Genomic DNA, 13,241 nt, shown 5'->3' with positions numbered 1-13,241 from the left:
AGTCCTAAATATAGAAGTGATCATTTTTTAGGGAGTATATCTTTACTAAAAGGAAGAAAAATTTGGAGCCTAAAAACCTATTTTGGGAAAAGCTGTACATATTACTTTTAATAAATATTGTATTTATTGCATCCTTCATATATATCCCAGATGTATGTATGAGTGCATAGGTGTGTCTATGTACAAATGTGTATCTACAGCGAGGTTGTATTCAACTGGCTAGGGAGTACGCTCTACAGAGGCCATGGTAAATATAGTATCATTAGCTTATTATTGTCAGTCGGAAAACAAACTTTTGCTCTAGTGCTTATTTCAAGAAAAGACTGAAATTATCTTTCAAAATTCACCAAGAGACTTTTCCCAAAAATTCAGTTGTAATGTTTTAAGGAGAAAAGAAAAACAATGAACAGAATAAACTTACTCCGAGTTTGCATATATAACCTTTGAATAAATAAAATATGTGAAAATACTGCCTCATAATGCCTTTGAAGAGAAAGCTTCCTAACTTTTCTATCCAGTTTTTAATAATGTTGCCAGGACGCAAAATCTGCAAGAACGCCCAGGCCACTCCGCCAGCTTGTGCCTAGGGAAAGCCAGTTGATAGGGCAGCTTTTGCTTATAACCATAGCATTTTTTTAAATGAAAATCTTTCAGAATTGGCTAACTGATTCATGCATAAGGATACAGCAGGCCGGGAGTATTTAGACAGGCAGCGTTTTTCAGTTTTGCCATCATCTTAAGTTTGGCATCTTGGTGAGCCCAGTGAATCGCCACTGGAGGGAATAGCCAGGGTTTTCTGTTCCTGGGTTACTGTCCTTTCGCTCCTGCTGGAGTCTCTGAAGTTTAGAAAAATTGTGGTCTGACCTGGAATTGGCATCTGTGGGCATGCCCAAGCCCACCATAGGAATGGTCAGGCCACAGAGTTTCCAGCAGGCAGCCAGCACTGCCAGAATTGAAAACAACCTGCCAGGTGACAAGGATAGTTTTGGACCACAGAAGATTTCAAAGACCTGGGATTGTACAAATTATGTACACGTGTGCTCTCTCTCTTTTTCCGTCTATCTATATATATAGATCTTAACTTTTAATATTTATATCAGGATACTAACAATATCTTGTGAAGCTAAAAGTAATCATTCACGTTAACATGCTTAGAATTGTGTGGTACTTACAGATTCAAATTATCTTTCTTGTCATCATGTGCATGACTTTTGGAAGGCTACAGGATCCCATCGCATTCTTTACTTTCTTTATAATTTCTTTCTTTTCCGCACAAAAATGTGTAATTGTTTAAAGTGCAGAACACATTTTCCTATATATCATAATTTAATAAATGTAGGGAAAAGTTATTTCTAACATACTATTTATCTATCATGATGAACAATCTTGTCTCTGCTTAGATGCTAGTAATAATAGGTGATTGACATTTTTTGTCTTCCTAGTTTTAAATTTATTAATGATAATTAACTTTTGTTGCAAACTTCATCACGAATCCCTCTAAATATTCCAGGTTTCACTTTCACATATGTATTAATTGTGCATGTTTTCCTTGGACCATTGGGCCTGCCTTCCTCCCTCCCTTCTTCCCTCCCACCCTCCCCCTCGTCCTTCATTTCTTCTTCCCTCCCTTCATCCCTTCCTAGACTATCATTATGCGCAAAGAAAAGCTATGATTTTTTTCCCCTGTATAATTTTTCCCGATGTTTAGGCCTTGGACCTTTTATTAAGGAGACCATATCCAACCAAAATTTCCACTTCTGAACATGCCTTGCTATATATTATGAATGCAACTACTAACTTTTCCTTTCTTATCTATGTTTAAAATCTTTAAGGTATCATAAATAAGCCAGCTGCTCAAAACCTAAGTATTGCATATTATATAAGATTCACAGATAGTTCATTTCCGTGATATGTCAAATCATAGATTTGACTCTTCCCTAGATAATTTCAGCCTGGCCATTTCCATCTGTGGCCTGAATGTACACTCTTGCAAACTTTCAACAATTGCATTCACCTATGTTTCCATTCTCTGGTGCAACACTAGATTTCCAGAGCCCTTTCCAGGCATCAGGGTGTCCTACTTTGTTGCAGGAATGCTATATCCCATTTGATTTTTAAGGGAAAGGTTGCACATTAAAGACATCCAAGTGGATGTGTTTGCCTTGTGTCTTTCTTCCTGAATTGTCAGTTTGCACTGGCTCCAACAGCAGTTTTCTTTCTTGAAGTCTCTGACAAGCGAGTGAGCTTCGAGACTATTTTGCTCTAATCACCACACACATGTACAAATCTAGTAGCCCCTTCCAGGCCCTTAGCTTAGGCATTATAGAATCTACGAATAAAACAACCCCAAATCTTAACTTCACCATCAGGAATCCCCAGGGAATTCTTGCTCACAAATTAACCCTATTCTTTCAGCAGTCATGGGACCACTCAGCCCTGGAACCACACATCACAGCTCCCAACACCTAAGCCCAGACTGGCCATGTGTTTCCTACATTTCATCAGTAGTTTCAGTTTTTTCATATAGCATGGTTGGAGAACCTGCTTTTTCCCTTTCTTTAGCAACAGGTAACTGTAGCAGGCTCTGATAACTCACAGAGCTTACACTAGCTTATATTTTTATAAGATTATCAAAATATATCGGATATTTGAAATATAGAGAATTACCAAAAGAAGACACCCATTTTCCCTGACCCAAGTTTCCCAGGATTGAAGGGTCTTCTTGGAAAGTTTGAACGGGGAGCACCCACGTAGGAGAGTCCATCAGAGCAGAATGCTTGTAGCCTTGAACTCAACTAAATCTTCAACTGTACCTTGAAGTGAGGATTTTTTTTTTTAAAGAGCTTTACATAGAGTCAGGCTTAGAACAGGGAGCAGGGGGTAGACATCATTGTGCTTGGCCAGGCTTTTGAGGTTGAGAGTGGTCATGGGATTGCAATTCTGACATTGAATGGCGGCAGGCAGGCCCCTGTCTTTCAAATGACCAACCACATGCTCCCTTTAAGTTACTTTCCAAGTAAGGCATCTGGGATCCAATCAGCATTGCCACAGATGGCCCCAGAGCTGGAGCGCTGCCCAATGCAAACAGGCACACACCATTCATATGTCTTAAGTAGGAAATTCCCTTCCAGCCAAGCTCTGGACACTACAGAAACACAGATTCTCCTCCACCAATATGTTGCAAGGTTCCTGAAATTGTTTCCCTCCCAGGAACATATCCGTTTCTCCTTTCAACAAACTGGTTCCTGCTATGTGTTAAGCAATATCAACAGTCTGAGATACGCTGGCCCAAGGGCCCTCTCTCCAGGGAATTTAAAGTCTTGTCTAGTTCAATTCTTGCAGTGCATTCACACGCATCCTGTCGTGGTTTTGTTGCTGTTTACCCTCCTACATCCACCATTTGAATAGACTTTATGGAGGTTTAATTGTGCTGAGGAAAAATTCCAACACAATGCTGCTACCCATTCGAACACCACCACCAAAAAACATGCCAGTGTCAAATGAATTCATTTATCCTACATTTCAAGTGCATCTTCTTACAGAAAGTCTGAGGACAGTAGGAATTATTTCTTGAACACCTAGGTTCTCCTCTAGCAAATATGTTGATCTCAGCACAGTGGCTTTTTCATTTTCATGATTGCATGTGCAGGGGTGTAGATGTGTTATTTTTGTGTCGCACTTTATTAGGCAATGTAGAGAAAGAGGAAAAGCCAAACAAGGGAGAAAATGCTCCCACATTCACGAAGTGGAAGAGTAGGCACATATGATGAAGGTATATTGTCCTCCACTTTGTGGTACGAACCCATTGCGCCTGAGGTGGGTGGAACTTCCTCCTGAAGGCGGAGATGACACTTAGGTGAGACCTGACAGAGTGAACACTCGGAAGAAACTTCTTGTCATACTGAAAGGAGTAGAGCTTGAGAGGAATGAGAGACACTATTCCTAGATAAATGTTTAGCCTGGAAATGTGAGCATAGCCTACATATCTGGCCTGTTTAATTATGATAAATAATGCATTTGATTGCTGCCATTACTTTCTTGGGAAAACTCAGAAACTACCAACAGCCTGAAGAAACTCACCTGCGGGTGCATCTTCAGTTCAGGAGTTCAGTACTCTCCTTTTGCCTCTAGCGAAAAATGCCTTTCCCAGTGTCCATTTTCTGTTCATTATATCTGCTAGTTCCCGTAAGATTGCTTTCAAAATTTGCCTTTGAGAACAGAAGACTTTGAGAAAGTCTTAAGTCTAAGGTGAGCAGTAATGTATATTGTTTGTACTATATGCTTTAGTCCTCTGGATTGCTTTGCTCTTAAATTTCTTTGACTGTTGAATTCTCTAATTAGATTGGTAGCTCCTTTTGGGCAAGCACCATCTCTTCCTTGTCTCTAGTATCCTGTCCAGAAAGTGACAAAATACAGTAGGTACTCAATAGGTCAGCTTTGGCTCTCTCTTGGAATGGATAGGCCCAGTATCACAGAGCTCAGCCAGACTAAAAGCTTCTTGAGATCTATACATCCAGAAGCATGTCATGGTTTTGCCCTTTTACCTTCTAGGGGCTGTGGGATGTTTTCCCTTGATCCTTGGTACACTGGTGACTAGGTCTCTGAGTGATTAGATGCCTTCCTTTTAGGTGGAGGAAGGAGAAACACAGTAAAGTCACCCAGCCATCACTGATTTGATCCAGTTAGAGCTTGGAGCCTCCTTTCATTCACTGAGGCAACAGATCCTACTATATGTCAGGCACTGTTCTCAGCACTGGGTTAGCACAGAGGAACACTCAACAGGCAAAAGTCTCCTCCATCATTGTGTAGCTTATAAAATAGTGCAGGGAAAAGGCTTTTTACTATTAGGTTCAATTTTTGAGCCTTGTGAAAGAATGACTCCCTTGCATTGCTGAGACCTGGTGATCCAGTGACTGAAGGAGCCAACAGTCAGCTGACTTAACACTAGAGAGATGGGACAAGCAGGCAACTTGCCACCTTCCCCCTTGTGTGCTAGCAATGAATGGTACAGTTGATAAAGTATAATAACCTATGGAAAACACTCAGTCCAAAATTACCCGTGTCATAGTAAATACTCAATAAAAATATTTATTGATGTGGCTGCTGTATCGCGCAGAAAGAACTTGCTACCAATATGTTAACACAATTGTAACCCAGAGCTACCCTACATAACCAGCGACTACCTTTGTTTGTGCCTCTTGAAATTCCACGTGCTACACTTGGGATGGCAGCATACATCCATTTCTGCTAAATCTCTCTCTCCTGCCTCTCTCCCTCCCTTTTGGGACTAGAAGAACATTCCTCCTACCATTGTAGACTCTTAAGACCCACATTTTGCCTTTTTATTTTGGGGAAGCACCCTTCCACTCCTTTGCTCCCCTGAAAAATCTTTTCATTCTTCTGCTGTTTGGGTGAGAGTGGGGCAGAACTGAGGTCAAGGGTGGAAAATTTAAACTTTCATGTTGATTAGGTTTAGTAATGATGTTAGCTAATAAGAATTCTGGCAACATCAAGGTGTGAAATATGCAGATTCTAGGGCACCAAATACCGCACATCGACATATGGGAAAACAAAGACATTATAGCAATGGAACCCTCTTATTTTCCCTAATATACATATGGAAAAAGTGTGAATTTTATCGCCATTTCAAAAATCTGACAGGATAATAATTTATCAATTTATCTTTGCTTTTATTAATTTTACCTAAATGTCTCCTCTTTTCTTCTGTTCTGCAAGAAAGGTTTTAATGACTCAAACATTTAGCTCCCACTCTAGCACCTCTAACTGCATCACATTTGTTAAGTTTCATAGTTTTTGAAATGACAGATGCTTCTTTCACTTCTTGTAGAAATTAAGGAGAAAAGAGCTCATGTCAGATATGCCAAAAAAATTAATATTTCTCCCCTCCCTTTTTTTTTTTGAAGTACCTTTTCTCTTCATGATGAATTTTTATCATTTTGAATCCTTTAAGCCAGGGTTGAAAATATGCATTTTGTGATAAATCCTTGTTCCATTACAAGGCGTCTCCAATATAAATAACTGAAAATAAATAATGGATTATCTTCTCAGCCGCCAGATCCTCCAAAAAGAGGACATTTTAAAATATGGCATTGAACTGAATTTAGAATACAAATTTTCCAGTGTCTGAAACATTGGTAATACTCGAGCAAAAGCATCACTTCAGTTGATCATCCCACATCCCTGAAATAATGTTTCTTGTCATAGGAGATCATAGTACAGTGATATTGAGAGAAATATTTAGGATAAATGTGTAACTAGATGGGATTCCTGTAAGATCCAACGTTTTAGCAATATTTTTGTTTTAGCAAAGTTGTATCATTATCAGAAAGCTCCCAGCAGTGTTGTTTAAGTTCCTGGACAATTTATTTTAGTTACACTTGGCATGACAAGGCTACTCCCCAAGTCTGAGATCCTGGCTTTTTGCTTGACCATTAGGGAGACACTTGTTTCTAAATGGTGCATGTGTTCTGGCACCAGTATAGCTTCTAATTAAATTGTTCCACATTAAAAAATTATAATACCTTCCTGCAAACCCTGGACACACTTTATCTGGGAATCATGCAGGCGTGTGATTTCCCGTATAGTCTCTGGAAAGATGTTCACTATGAGTTCCAGAAGTGGAAGGAGGAAATTGGGCAGATAGCTAGCAGATAAATTTAGGTCATTCTGATAGTCATGACTTATGGGCTTTCAGGATTTTCAAAGAGAAAGACTGAGTGTAATGTCTAGAAACCCGAATGCGTCCATGTGATGTTAGGGATAAAATCAGGGAAGAAACACACATAGCATCACCAGACGATGTGTTTGTGAAGTTTCTGAGCCATATTTGCTGGTTCATGTGAGAGGAATTAATTGCTTAAATTAGGTGCCTGGTCTAAATTTCTAATAGAGCCATCACCAGAGGAACACGGGGTATTAAAAAGAGATCTGATCCTCAGTCAAAAGAACAATGTTTTTGACCTAGCTCTGTCGCTGTATGATTGCGGATCTTGTGCAAGTCACTGGATTTAATGTCAGCCAGACTACCTGATTTTAAGGTTCTTTGCGGTGCTGTGTTGTTCTCAGAGTACTTGTACAATTTTTTTTTTGTTAAAGTTTGCGCCTGGCAGGAGGTTGATGACCCTGCTCTGTGTAAGGATAAATCATGCCTAGATTCTTAACAGAATGAGGTAGGAAATATAAGGTGGTGATTAGCCTGCGTGAGTTATGAAAGTTGAGACTATTGAAAAATCCCAGGCCTAGCCCCAGTGGTCATACAATCAAACCAAAACCAGCGTCAATGCTTTCTCGAGTCTTAGATTATTTTCTAACATGGCAGCGGTGCTTTTGGCCCTATTCTCTGTGGCATTGATTTTGTTCAGAAAATTCTCCTTATCTGCAATAAAAAAAAAAATACGCAAAAAATTGAGCCAGTGATGTGACAAAGCTACTGATTATCTGCTCCGTTACACCCAGTTCCCTCATCCTGATTACTGACAGCCTGATGTTTGTATTGCACTAAGATCGTGCCCAGAGTGAGCTTTGGGCAAAAAAATCGATAGAGTTGTCTTTTTCAGTTAGAAATGGTGTCTGTTCCCTTTTGTGGATGACAATACAGTGGCCAAGCATGCATTGACTCTGGTAGAGGAGCAGGGGAAGCTTCTCTGAACACTGCACCCTAACCTTTTTATTCTTGCAATGTCCAAATTGGATGGTTAAATAGCAACTTACCTTGCCAAAGACAAGACTGCTAACATGGTGATGAGGATGATGATGGTCCCATTTATTGGATACATGTGTGAGTCAAGTACAAACCAGGGCAGGTTACATCCACGGGACTTGTCTTCACAAGTATATGTTATCAATATATCAGAAGAAATTTTGCAAAGTAGACTGTCAGTTCCTCCTCCTGCATTATCATTTTCTGCCTTAGATCTGGTTGTATGTATAATGATTTGTTTACTTTTAATTTATATCATATTCAGGAAGCAAAAAGTTTTTTAGTTTCTTTTTTATTGTGATAAAATACACATAATACAATTTGTATCATTTTAGCCATTCCTAAGTGTAATTCAGTGGCATTAAATACATTCACAATATTTTGTAACCATCACCACATCTATACCCACAATTTTTTCATTATCTCCGACAAAAACTCGGTACAAATTACACAATGTCTTTTATTCCTTGCCTCTAGCCCCTGGTAACTTCTATTGTACTTTGTCTCTATGAATTTGCCTATTCTGGGTACCTCATGTAAGTGGAATTGTACAAGATTTGTTCTTCTGTGTCTGACTTATTTTACTAAGCATAATGTTTTCAAAGTCCATCCATGTTGTAGCATGTATCAGAATTCCATTCCTTTTTAACGCTGAATAATATTCCATCGTTATGTCTGTACTACATTTTGTTCATCCGTTTATCTGTTGATGGACACTTGGGTTGTTTTCCTTTTTTGGCCATTATGAATAATGCCACCATAAGCATTAACGTGCAAATATATGTTCAAGTCCTTGCTTTCAATTCTTTTGGATATATATCTAGGAGTTGAATTACTGGGTCATATGGTGGTCCTAGGTTTAAAAAAGTAGCCCTGTTTTTTTTTTTTTTTTCCCTCCTTCTAACTTTTGGAGCAACATCAAGCAAAGCCAGTTCCTCTTTCTCTGAATATGCTGTAAGCATTTGAAAATAGCTATTTTGTCCTCCCTAAATCTTCTCTTGTCTAAGTTAAAAATGCTCAGTGATGCAACGTTTTTTTTTTTTAGAACCCAAATGTAAGATCATTTCCTGCTACCCTTCACTTTATTACTTTCATCAATTAGTTCACTCTAGGGGGTATCCAAATATGTATTCCAGGATGTAGTGCATTTGACACTTCTCCCAAGTTTATGTCTTCTTGCCTTTGACATACACTGAGAAAACATTTAAGAATTATAAAAACAGAAGCCACTTTTATTTTCCAGTTCATGAATAATTAAAAGGAGGAGGATAAAGATAAAATTATTTAATCTATCTTTAAAATTTCTCATGTGGACCAACTAGAAGTACTTAACTTTTTTAATATGTATTTTTAGAAAAAAGATTTTTTTGAGATTGTGTTAGTTGACCTGGGTATCATGTCATAATGTAGAACATCCTTGCACATAGTAGAGGTTCCATAAAGACTTGCTATAAGAATGGAGAATTGAAACATTTGCTTTTCTCCTTTGGATGTTTTTTATTGAGATCAGACCTCTCAGTTTTTAATGGCACTCGTGATTATTGTGTTGTTGTTCTTATGTCCAAACTTTTGACATCAGTTATTTCCATTACTAGAATTCTGCTAAATGTTGATCTAGATTATGTTTTTGTCCAGGTTACTATAATAGTTAAAGAAGAAAAAGTGATATTCCACATATGAGCTACTATATGTTCACAAACTGCCTAGCTCTTAAAGCTCAAATAAGAATATTCATGTAAAATATTTCTATCCCCTAAAACCCTAGTATGAAAGTTCCTTTTCTGAAATATCACACTGAGTTCTTCCTCCAAAGCAGTTGTCTGGTAATTTTGGCATTTGCATAGGTGGCTCAAGAGTCTTACAGAATGCTTATACGTTGGGTTGACCAAAAAGAGTTTATTAGCGAGTAGAGCTCCTGGTTGAGTGTTTGGGAAATTAAACTTGAAAATTTCTTATTGATTTTTTTTGTCACCTGGGGAAAATTTTAAACTTGCTGAACATATTAGTCTGTATACTCCATTCATACCATGGTTGCTTTCATTTCTGAAAGGATTACATTCCAATTACCTTTTATTTTTCCTCTTTAAACTTAATCTTAAATGTTCAAAATATGTTTTAAACTTTAACATAATAACTGTTTTGAGAATAGGATGGGTCTTGGGTCTAGAAAGTGTTGCAGCAAATTGACAAATCACTAACATCACCACAATTTGCTGGTGGCTTACATTTGCAGGACTGTGACCAGCTGAGAAAAAAAGGAACGGTGCATATGGGAGAAATAGTTCAGTTGTTCAAATGAGTCAATTTTGATTGCATTATTTCATCATAAAGTACCTATGCTGATTTAGGATGAAATTAATCATCCTCCGTTAATTTTTAGTAAAAAGATTGTGAGGAAAGTGACTAATAAAGTGACCCTCCCAGCTTGCTAATGGAATTCAACTTTAATTTCCCATTTTAGATATCCCTTGAGAAACAAGTCACTACTGAAATTTGAATGAAATCCTGATCTCTCTTTTTCCTCATGACAGCCCAATGATTAATATACGTAACACACCACACATACATACTTAAGACACACCTATTTTGTTGGTGGTGATGAAAGACAGAATATTTACTATTTTGTATTGTGCCTTTCTCCTCTCTCCCTCTCTTTCTCATCTCCACAATCCCACAATTACTACCATTTTCAACTCTAAAGTAAGCTAAAGAAATAAGAAATAGCATAAATGTAATGTGAAATGGTAATTATTCTACTTATTGTAAATAGCTGACAGCACCGTTGATCAATTTCCTATAGCTTGTCTTGTAAGTGATTGCATTTCCTGAATATTACCCCCTAAATTGTGGTTAAAATATTGTTTCCATTGAGAGAACTACAGTGACTTTTATTTTGTGCTTTTGTATAGAATCTCCTCTTTCTCTCTCGACCCCTCCAACGATAACAATTGAAACTTGGCAGAATATCTATTAGCCACATGTTGGATGAAAGATATTTGTTAAAAATAGTTTTGCGTCTTTGTGAAATAGGAGAAATTGGAACAGATTAAGATTAAATGGAGGGGAAGAGTCAGGTTAGCTTGGTGAACAGAAAGCTAGAGTAGGGTTGGTTTCCTGGCACCGCTTTCTTAGCAAAGAGAACAATTTTAATCAGTTACAAAAATATTTGTGATCCATATGTTCCTCTCTGCTCATTCCCATATGCCCATATTCTCTTTTATCTTGGTAGATGATGACTTTATGATTCAGGCATGCAAGAATAATACCTCGCTGACTTTAGAGCTCAGTGCTATTTCAAAATGTGTCCTGGTAATTACGCATATACATATATCCAGGCTCTCTGAGTTGGTTGCGTGAATACCAGTTTTTTCTTTCACTTTCTTCATGGAAAGAATTATATCTTGCATCCACCTACTGGGGCTGGGATAATGCATCTAAGGCTTAGATTTGAAAACTGCATTGCCATTCACCCGCTGGATTAAACGCCACGGTACAAATATGAGGATCAGGACAAGGAGATTGCGGTGATCACTGACAACTTCATTTTCTTTGGGAAAAGGAAAACAGAATCCAAAAAGCATTTGGTAATTCCATCAATCCCTGGTGCCTATTCTAAGGCATATTAGATAGTGACTGGGTACTTAAATAGATCTAATTTTAAGACATGTTGACTTCTATTTAATATCGAGTGTTAGTGATAGTAGTCATGGTGATACTGATCAAAACTGAAAAATTAAAATCACTGTTGGTTAGCAATCCATTTTTGTCCTAAATGCATGTTTGCTTGTCTCTCAATAGCTGTATAATTTCTAACAACAAAAGAAACATATTTTAAAGCCAGATTATCTATTTTAAGAAAATGTGAAGAAAGCTAGAAATTACCGACGGTATAAGTGATCGCATTTTCAACAGTTGTTTTCCTCTTGCACAACAAATGGTATTGTAACCCAATATGTTGTTAATATAGCCTCAGTAAAATCCGGTGAGGAACCAGCTGCGCTCATTTAAACTTGGGAGGGGTGCACCGAGGAGGAGGCACAAGGGGGTTCTAAACTTCAGACTAAATAACTGAGATGCATTTGTGTTTTCAAAGACGGGTATATGATGGAAGAGGTGGGCACCAGAGTAGAGTTGCGGTGAAAGGAGGGAGATACAGCTTGGTTTTGGCAACTGTTATTAGGAATCCGTCTCTCTGTTTGCATTCAAGCTGTCTTTGCCGCTGCTCCTGTAGGAGTTGTGAGAAAAAGAAAGAGCACGTTATAGCATGGATTGTTTTCAACAGGCTCAAAGTTTGCAAATCTGTTGAATCTCTCTGACAGCGTTTCTTTGCCGTCAAACAGAATGCCCAGCTGGCGGTGGCAATCCTGATGGAGAAGGAGGGGTATAGATAGACTGTGCTCCCCTTGCAATAAGACTATTAGGAATTCTTCTTCCCAAACTGCTATTGGAGATGCAAGAGCTCTCTCAGCCAAGCCATTGCGAAAGTTTTCTTTTTTCTTTTCTTTTTCTTTGCTTTTATAGATCATACTTCATTAAATCAAAATCTGTAAATATGCTTCGTTAGGATTACTTTCATAAAGGAAGGAGTCACAGAAACAGCATTAAAGTATATTAATATTAATCTATAATTAAGACAAAGGTTTTGGTTAAAAAGGGATGCAAGATTTTTGCTCATAGGTGATCTTGATTCTCATTGAGGCAAACACACAAGCTTGTGTTTTTTTAACATAAAGTGCGAGATTTCACTAAAAAAGGTTAAAATTGAAGTGAGTAATCTTCGGTGCATAATGCAATTGTTAATTTTAGCTCCTTGCGTGGGTGCCGTTCTGACTTGAACAGCCGGCTGTAGCCTTCATTAGAGAAGAAGCAGGCAGCTTGAGACAGGTGGAGCTGGATCAAGCTGTGAACGTGATTTGCTGGAAGCTGGTCATTAGTGTTAGAAACCCAGTCTTATTTATTTGGTCCTTCACCCTACCATGATTATTGCAATTATTATTATTGACTTTTCATCTTTTTTCAGGTTGACGATGTGTCAAACTGTGTAAGGGAATCGCATGGAGATGGGCGTTCTGAACTGTTAATGGGGACATGGGACTCCAGTTGTCTCTGATCACTTGTGTGGATTTTCCTGGTGCAGAACGACAGAAGCCGCTAGTAAGTTGCCAAGACCTACAGCAGGGATTCTGCGTGAAAGGTAAAGGTCTTGTTGTCTGGCTGTCATCTCATCTGTATTTTTTATTACTGTAGAAATGTGCTGGTTTGCATAGAACAATTCATTAAGGATAACCAAAACAGACAGGATCTCTATCAGAGACTCAATTGGCTTATAGTTTGTAAAATTAGTGCTCAACTTATTCATTCCATTTTAAATCTGGTCACGATCTGTTTTTTATTGAAATGCTCTGGAAAGAGATGGCAACAGAAGTCCCGTCTCCTCCCCCTACCCAATACATTGAGAAACAAGCTGTTTGCCATTGGGAAACAGAACTTTCTATTTTCTTAACTACACACATAGCCAGTG

The 13,241-nt window shown here is 38.2% G+C and overlaps 1 protein-coding gene across 50 annotated transcripts in view; it reads left to right on the top strand.

Moving 5' to 3' along the window:
• ARPP21 (cAMP regulated phosphoprotein 21) overlaps positions 1 to 13,241 on the top strand; it is a 152,979-nt gene that overhangs the window by 31,233 nt on the left and 108,505 nt on the right. For 18 of the 50 annotated variants that reach the window (XM_070577373.1, XM_070577356.1, XM_070577345.1 and 15 more), the window contains exon 2: positions 12,741 to 12,914. The gene's annotated coding sequence lies outside the window, so the exon portion shown is untranslated. Of the gene's footprint in view, positions 1 to 11,008; positions 11,305 to 12,509; positions 12,656 to 12,740; positions 12,915 to 13,241 lie in introns of those variants that run through there. The other 32 variants (XM_070577376.1, XM_070577359.1, XM_070577349.1 and 29 more) reach the window with 5 other exon arrangements.

Source organism: Equus przewalskii, chromosome 15 (assembly GCF_037783145.1).
Source record: "Equus przewalskii isolate Varuska chromosome 15, EquPr2, whole genome shotgun sequence".
Lineage (NCBI taxonomy): Eukaryota > Metazoa > Chordata > Mammalia > Perissodactyla > Equidae > Equus > Equus przewalskii.
This window is presented reverse-complemented; position numbering and strand designations above follow the sequence as displayed.